The 7805-nt window shown below is 49.1% G+C and overlaps 1 protein-coding gene and 1 long non-coding RNA gene across 2 annotated transcripts in view; both read left to right on the top strand.

Annotated features, from left to right (window-relative positions):
* The window catches only part of SH3BGRL (SH3 domain binding glutamate rich protein like), a 40251-nt gene that overhangs the window by 791 nt on the left and 31655 nt on the right, over window positions 1-7805 (top strand). The window lies entirely within an intron of this gene.
* LOC137482346 (uncharacterized) lies at window positions 5925-6859 on the top strand. The gene is made up of 2 exons (XR_011004023.1): window positions 5925-6420; window positions 6629-6859. It is a non-coding gene; the product is annotated as an uncharacterized lncRNA (long non-coding RNA).

Below are 7805 nucleotides of genomic sequence, written 5' to 3'. Positions count from 1 at the left end.
GAGCGCGGGGAGCGGCGCGGGGGCGGGGCGTGGGCGGGGCCTCCGTATGGCGAGCGCCGCGCGCTTTCCGCGTGTGCGCGGCCCGGAGCGCGGCCCCGGCGCCGCCGCCTCCGCCCGCCCGCCGCGGGGCCCCGCGCCGCCCGCCGCCCCCGGGCCCCTGCCCCCCGCGGGCCGCCCCAGAAACTTCCCGCAAAGTTCCCGCAGGCCGCAGGACCACAACATGGCCGCCTCGGCCCCGCGGCCTGCGGGAGCGCGGCCGCCGCCGCCGCCTCCCGGCCCTGCGGTACCTGTTGGAAAGGGCCGTGGCCCGCCCGTGGCCTCGGCCGGCGGAGGGAGGGGGCTGCGGCCTTTGTCCGGCCCGGCCCCGCGCGGGGTGAGCGGGTGGTTTAAGTGCCCCGGGATTGTCTGAGCGCTCCGGGCTCTGACTGGCCTCTTGGGGTCTTGCACCTCGGCTGACGCTGTTGGGGTTGGCCCCGAGCGGGGCCTGCGAGCCTGAGGTTGCTCACAAGGTGAAGTCTCAGATTTCGGCGTGGATTAAGGAAAATCAGCTCTCGTTTCCATCATAGCTGCAATGTCTGGCAGTGCCTCCACCACCTATGTTGTGCATTTCCAAAGCACAAGGTGTATTAATACCACCTTCAGGACTCAGCGCTTTGCACTGAGACTTGTAGCAGGAGCTGCTGCTCTGAGGTGCCACTGTTCCTGCCCAAAGCCAGGACTACCCTTTCTAAAACCTACATTAAACTGGATTCTGCCATCTTCCTAGAAAGACAGTTCCAGCGCCCAACTGGCCTTAACCCCACAAAGTTTTCCCCAGCATCTACATTGTACTTTGGTTGTGAATTTCAGCTTCTTTGTGCCGTGTCCAGCAGATCCAAAGAACGATTAATGAGCATCAAATTCCAATAACATTTTACAGACTCTGTCATTTCACATAATATTATCATTTCTCCCTAAAACTTTATAGACTAAACAAATTCTTGTAGGCCTCATGATCTCGTAGGCCATATTTTCTAAACCTTTAGTTATTCTTAGGCTCCTCTGGACTCCACATTCCTGCCCAGGTCTGTAATCAGGTTAATTAGGTAACAGATCTGAGCTTGGCATTTGCAGAGTCAGCAACAGCATCACCATGTTGGTTCAGACTCCTCCTGATCCCCTGTAATCCCCGGATTCCTTTCAGTGCTGCTCCCTGAACAGCTGTTCCCCCGTTCTTGACAAATTCATGGTGACTTTTTGATTTGTCACTTTTTACGTCACCTCCCTCTCCAAGGGCCGAGATGTCAATAGTTTATTATCTTCCTGCACTTTGCAGTTAAGCTGAGCAATTTTCCATCCACGGAGCCACCCTTCTCCGCCTTTCTCCAGTCAATGTTGATCCATCAATGCCATGATTATTTTGTTAAAACACACAAATTATTTAAGGATGGCTCTGACTGGCCTCCTGAATCACAGGAAATGCATTTTCCACCCTCAGGGTAACCATGTAACCAAATACAATCACGCCCCCTTCGAGTTCTCCTGCCTTAATCAAGATTTTTAAATAGTGTTTCCAGTAGTTTTCTCCATCTTCCGAATTAAACGTGGCCTGAAACACATTTCAAGAGCTCTTGGTCCCTGAGTTCTCCATTACCACCAAGGTTTGTGCTTGACTGGCCTCAGGAGGTTTCTTCTGTCTCCCTGCAGTTACTCCTTCATCCTTTCTATATTCTGGGAGAAGTTTTTGTGGAAGAGAAAAGGGAATTTATTGAAGAGTCTATGAATATCTTCTGAACAACTTGCACTACCAACAGTTTGGATCAAAATGTGCAAGTGAAGCACAGATTTAAAATTCACAACTGATTTTTGCATTATATTTGCTCTGCCTTCTTTTTCACCTTTACATTTTCTCAAACACTTTTATTTAAGAAAAGAAAATTCATTACACCACAAACTGACCTAAATAATGACTAGTGAGAAGATTATTTCCCTCTAAAGAGACAAGATAAGCTGCTGTGAGATGCTGTTATGCTGCAAGTATAAATGGCTGTAACTATGCAGGAAATTACAGACCTGGTTGTAGCTAAGAGAATAAGTCTATTCTGGACAATGACTTTGTAACATGTGACCTTTTTTTGATGTTTTTGCCCAAATTGGCATATTTGTTTTAGTACAAAATCCCCTAAAACTGAATTTATGAACCATCTCAAATCAAAGCGGAAAATCAGTAGTTAATCTCCTTTTTTGTGTGCCACTGTTTCAATGAGCAAAATGCCATGCTAAAATTTGAATTTTCATTCTGTAAGGAGTCAATGACTCCAGAGGTAAAACCATCCAGTCTGCAGACAGAAACATGGGCCTACACCAAACCAAAAGTGACCAGCACAGGACGGTCAGTCTGTACAGCCCACACTGAGCTTAGAGAGTGATGCTCAAACGCTGAGGAATGGTTTGAAAATTGGGAATGTCCTGCGGAGAAGGAGGGCCTGCTCCTGCTATCAGAGATCTGTAGTACTTCAGGAATGTTTTCCTGGACCACCTTCTTGAGCTGAAGTAGATCAGGACATTCCTGAATAAAGGCAGAACCGACCTAAGTCACTCTTGGGTGATTGACTTCTCACCTTCCTGGAACAGGCAATCAGATACCTGTTCCTTTCTCATTCCTTTGTGCTAAAATTCATGGGGGTTGGAATGTTGGAGATTCCTTTCCACACCTTCTGCTCTCAGCCTAGTTCATTTAACTGTGCAATAGCCCCACAGTCATGAGTTCAGAGGAAGGGAAATTAGGATTCTGTGTGTGTCGTAGTCATGGCACAGATGACCAGTAATATGAATTCATATTTTTGTGGCAAAATTCCACAAAACACATTTTTGTGTTCTGTACCTGGTGTTTGAGTGTCCTTCTGCCTTATTTTATATAACTTTTGGGATGAGTGGATTATTGATCTACAGAAGAGGTTTGTGCTTGGTTAATTTTATAGTTTGTCCTGGGTGATTCTGTGGTTTGTCCTGGATAAAAATTGATTTATGTGTCAAATTCAGTATTGATTGCAATAAAACATTTAGAGCTTATTAATTTGGGAAGATGAGGATGAGGAATTTAGGATTCTCATTGAGTCTGTTTATCTGTGCTTTAATAAAACCTTTGGCTTAGCTACAGCTTCTTACTGGTCCCTGAGAGTGAAGGGGGTGACTACCTGCTCCAGAATTGTATTAAACACAAAACACGGGTAAGAGGATATGAGAATGACTTCCAGGGAGCTTCAGGCATCTATCCCAAAGCAGAAGCTCACACTGGAGTTGTCTGGACTCCCTTGATAGCAAACAGAAAAATGCTGGCACCTTTGGGAGCTGGTGCACTCTGTTCTAGGACAGATGTTCAATCAGGTGTTCTAAACCAAAAAATGCATTTCCTCATCTAACACAAAGGAGATTATTCACAGATTTGGTGCATAAAAATAAATGGAAATGTCCATTTCCACTTACAACACACTGGCATAGGTTTGCCCAGAGAGGCTGTGGACTCCCCATCCCTGGCAGTGTCCAAAGCCAGGTTGGACGGGGCTTGGAGCAACCTGGGACAGTGGAAGGTGTCCCTGCCCATGGCAGGGGGTGGCACTGGATGAGCTTGAAGGTTTCTTTCAACCCAAACCATCCTGAGATTCTTTGAGATACCAGGTTTTCAGCCCAAGTAACAGGAATAGTCGTTCTGTTAATGCTGTTTTAGGACACTTTGTTCAACTGGGCCTTCAAGGGTGGCTGCCCCGAAAGGCAGAAGACACAACCCCAAAATCTGCCAACAGCCCGGTCTGACCCTGGCTCCCCCTGACCCAGGACTGGGCTGGACAGAACACATTTTGTGCTCTGATCACTAAATCCTGCCTTTCTCAAGCCCATCCTGTGAGAAACCTGCAGTTCCCACTGGCTGTGAGCGTGGAGCCAGCTGGAAGGAAGGAAATGGGGCTGCGAATCAGTGTCTGCTGCCTGCCTTAAGGTGTTGGGGGTTTTTACATACTTGGAAATGGCCCCTTGCATTCACAGTCTTGGACTTTGCAGAGGCCTTGGGGTCCCCTAGGACTGAGTCAGTTTTGGTCAAAGGGTCTGCTCACAGACTTGCTTGCCCCCAGATTCTCTGGGAATCTTCAAATGGCTTCTGGGAAGACTTCTAGTAAAATAAGTTCAAAATCAGTGCTAAGGGTAGGACGGTTTGTGAAACTTTGCTGAGCTTTCTTGGTCACAACCCGCTCAGTTGCTGAGTCTCCCTGGGAATGGACTGTAAAAGCTGGGAGCACCAGCCATGTCCTGAGGCTGCGTGTGGAAGCAGTTTTACCCACTCCAGGGGTGCAGGGAGGACCATCTGGCAATGGTTAGGTTGTTTTTATTTGCTGTGTCCATTGATTCTACCCCAACACGATGCTCTGGCGCGAGACAGATCCTCAGGCGAGCTCGTGAGTTCCTGTCTGGGAACTCTCCACCCTCCTCCTCCTCCACAAACACATGCAAAAAATTCACTGAGGTTTTCTGGCAATTTTTGTCTTTTCTGCATGTTCCTGTTAGCCCTCCATGGCAGACTGGTATTAGAAATCATCTTTCAGGCCTCCCACTCCTGCCAAGACTGAAAAATGACTTATTGTGGGTTTGAAGTTTTTGTAAGTTGTTTGTCAAACTCTGTTTTTTACACAATTATCTACATGTTCCACTTCATAGAATCACAGAATCACAGGAAGGGACCTTAAAGATCATCTCATTCCACCCCCTGCCACGGCAGCGACACCTTCCACCATCCCAGGTTGCTCCAAGCCCTGTCCAAGCTGGCCTTGGACACTTTCGGGGATGGGGCAGCCACAGCTTCTCTGGGAACCTGTGCCAGGGCCTCACAACCCTTACAGGGCACAATTTCTTCCTAGTATCCAATCTAGATCTGCTCTCTGTCAGTGGGAAGCTGTTACTCCCTGGATGTTTCTGTAGTCTTGCAGCTGTATTATTCCTTTCCCTTGGGTACTCCAGGGTAACTCAGTGCCCTTCAGGACTTGCCAGAGCCCAGGCTGGCTGGCCAGAGCCCAGGCCGGCTGCTGGCTCAGGGCTGGCGGGGTGGATGGCCAGTCTGGAGTGCACGGAAAAGCAGGGATTAAATGCTAAGCAAGGAGTTGTGGTTGGCCAGCCCCACTCTGGATGGGAGATTGTCTTCAAAACAGGGAAGTGGTGGAGTCACCATCCCTGAAAGGGTTCAGGATTGTGTAGATGTGACACTCGGGGAAATGGGTTAGTGGGGGCCTTGGCAGTGCTGCGTGAACGGTAGGACACACGCTCTCGGAGGGCTTTTCTGACCTAAATGATTCCATGGTTCTTTGAAAGCACTGCTGACCTCACCCACCAAGGCACCAATGCGGACGTCCCCAGGCCTCCAGCGTGTCACAGAGCCGTAGGCAACTCCCTCCTCCTTTTTCCTCCTGCTTCCTCCACCTCTTCCTCCTCCTCCTCCTCGCGGGCCGAGGGGAGCGGGCCGGGCCCTGCCCGCAGTGCCGCCGAGCGCCAGCAGGGGGCGCGCCCCGGCAGCCAGCGCGGGGCTGGGCCTGGGGGGCTGAGCCGGGCCTGGGGACTGAGCCGGGCCTGGGGGACTGAGCTGGGCCTGGGGGACTGAGCCGGGCCTGGCGGGGTACTGAACCGGGCCTGGGGGGCTGAGCCGGGCCGGGGGGGTACTGAACCGGGCCTGGGGGAGTACTGAACCGGGCCTGCGGGACTGAACCGGGCCTGCGGGACTGAGCCGGGCCTGGGGGGCTGAGCCGGGCCTGGAGGGGCTGAGCCGGGCCTGGGGGGCTGAGCCGGGTCTGTGAGTGCTGAGTGGGACGGGCAGTTTTAAGGCAGCAGCACTGTCACGTCACTCACTGCTGCCACTGCAAAGGTGAAAGCAGCACTCGCGGAGTCCCCGCTCTGTGCCCTGAGTGACCTCCTCCGCCCTGTGCCTGCCACAATTGCACATAAATCAAGGAAACCTGGCCTTGCTGAGTTTCCAGATGAGGAAGATCTCTTGGACTTGCCCACCTGCTCCCACGAAGTCTTTGGAACACGGGAGCAGTTTCCACCTCTGCCGCACGGGATGCAGCAGGGCACGGGCTCTGAGTCACGGTTTGCCCTTTGGCTCCAGTTACTGCCAGGCTGGGACTGGGAATGAAGCATGGATTTCTGATTTCCTGTTCAGAGCGCTGAGCTGACGTCCCTTGCCCATCACACCTTCTCCATTTCACACAGATCCAGATCATCTCCTCTGGCTCAAGCAGGATCCTGGAGCAGACCCTGGCACAGCCTCACGTTACTCACAGGTGGATTCTGGATTAATTTCTCTCAGTGGTTACAAAGCAGCTGTGGAGCATGTGGAACATGTTCTTCCTGACCTTTTGGACAAGGGGGAATTTGCAGACGATTACTGCTCTATCTTTCATTGTGAGATTCTCCTCCAGTTCTTTTTTAAAACAGCTTAATTTGCCAGCACTAGGAAGGCTCCATCCTTGCCTGTGCTCTAAGGAAAAAGCGAGGGGATCCTTGCCATCACTGGCAGTGTTTTACTGTGAAATCCCAGGATGACTCTGGGATGGCCAATCCCTTGGGCTCCTCTTTGGGGAGCACCTAAAATTTGGGCATTTTGCTTTAGGTTTTGGTCTACATTGAGAAGGATATTTCATTGCTTCCCAAGTGTTTAACAGTGAAAACAAAAACAACACTGTGAACTTTACAGGAGTAGCGTGGGACTAGAAAACATCACACTTTCCCATCAATAAAGTAGAAAATTTACTTTTATGAGTCAAGAAAACCAAGTTGCGTCAACAATACCTGAGTCGTGTATTGCTCCTAACTTAATAAATCTCATTTCATGAAGATAAAATGCCTCCTAGAGAGCACTTTTGAGTGTAATGATGATAGCGGTGTTTTTAGGAGGCAGGAGGATGAGGTGCAGCTCGCTCCAGGTGAATCTCACCCCTGAGGAGCTGATTCCAGTTCTCCAAGGAGAGGAGAGCTGGCAGCCAGCCAGGAACACAACAGGGGAGCCCAAAGTTCAAGTGACCCTCCCCTCTCCCCTTCTCCACCTGCACTTTTTCCTTCTTTCTGATAAGCTGGGGTTTCTCCCTCCTGCGTTCCTTGCCATGAATCAGGTTACACGCTGGAGCCAACAGGAATTCCCAGGGTGTTTCTCAGGCAGCTGGGAAGGGGCTGCACAAACACAACTGAAGAAACATTCCTTGAAGAATTTTAATCTCCTAGACTTAACTCAGTTTGTTTTAAACAGATTGAAAAGTACACCATTTACTTTATTAAATTTTGAAATTCCTTGAACCAGGGAATTTTTATGGCATACCATCATCCTCAATCAATTTTGGTTTATTGCTTTTTCAAACACACTTAAAACTCATGACTGCTTCAAAGATTCATATAAGTATCGTAAGTAGTATCAAACGGAGGCATATCCTCCTCAAACCAGTTTCCTTTACTATTGGCAAATTAATAAAGCAATTAATTCAATACCTTCAATTCATTGTGTTTTTTAAAAGATTTATTTTTGTTAGAAAAACTAATAATTTGAAACAGGAAAGCTTGTTTGGAAAACTCATTTCAGAAATACCTCCTTGTTTTTCACCAAAAGCAGAACAAACATTTTGTTTTTATCTTAGCTTGTAGGTGTAAAATTGCAGCTTCCTGTGCTTATCACTGTACATATTTTCCATTTGTTGTGAACCTGCTATCAGAACAGGTAATAAAATATATATGAGGCAATAGTTGGGAGTACCAGAGGCAAGTGGGAGACAGGTGCTGGATATAAATTTCCTTCAATA

The sequence above is a fragment of the Anomalospiza imberbis genome, chromosome 14, assembly GCF_031753505.1.
Source record: "Anomalospiza imberbis isolate Cuckoo-Finch-1a 21T00152 chromosome 14, ASM3175350v1, whole genome shotgun sequence".
Lineage (NCBI taxonomy): Eukaryota > Metazoa > Chordata > Aves > Passeriformes > Viduidae > Anomalospiza > Anomalospiza imberbis.
This window is presented reverse-complemented; position numbering and strand designations above follow the sequence as displayed.